The following is a 485-nucleotide window of genomic DNA, read 5'->3' as shown; positions in this document are numbered from 1 at the left end:
TCCCTGCCTCAGGCTCTTGCCCTGACTTTGCCAACTGTGACCTGAGTGTTCGAAGATGAAGTAAACCCCATTCTCCCCGAGCTGCTTTTGATCGTAGTGGCATTTTATCACAGCGACAGAAATGCTAAAATGCTAATTAAGACAACTGGCCAGAGACCATAACCCAAGCCCAAACCAACATACTGAGGAAGATTCACCACACCTGACCCAACTCCCTTTTTCTCCAAACCACTATGACTACCGACCCCATCTCTGAACACTCAGCAGTGTGTGGGACTTCCCTTTAACTTCAGTTCTCAGGACTGTGCTGACAAGGGACTAAGAGGGGACAAGACACACAAGTGTATTGTGTGCACTGTGGGGAGTATGATCACCCGTGAACCCCAGTGAAGCTCGGGGTTCATGCCTTCCTGAATGGGGAAGAGAGAGGAACAATGGTGAGTAAAGGGGCCCAGGAAAGGGAAATTAACTTGTAAATGGTTTTC

Source organism: Microtus ochrogaster, unplaced genomic scaffold (genome assembly GCF_000317375.1).
Source record: "Microtus ochrogaster isolate Prairie Vole_2 unplaced genomic scaffold, MicOch1.0 UNK27, whole genome shotgun sequence".
In the NCBI taxonomy this organism is placed as follows: domain Eukaryota; kingdom Metazoa; phylum Chordata; class Mammalia; order Rodentia; family Cricetidae; genus Microtus; species Microtus ochrogaster.
The sequence above is the reverse complement of the archived record's forward strand: the minus strand, read 5'-3'. Positions refer to the sequence as shown.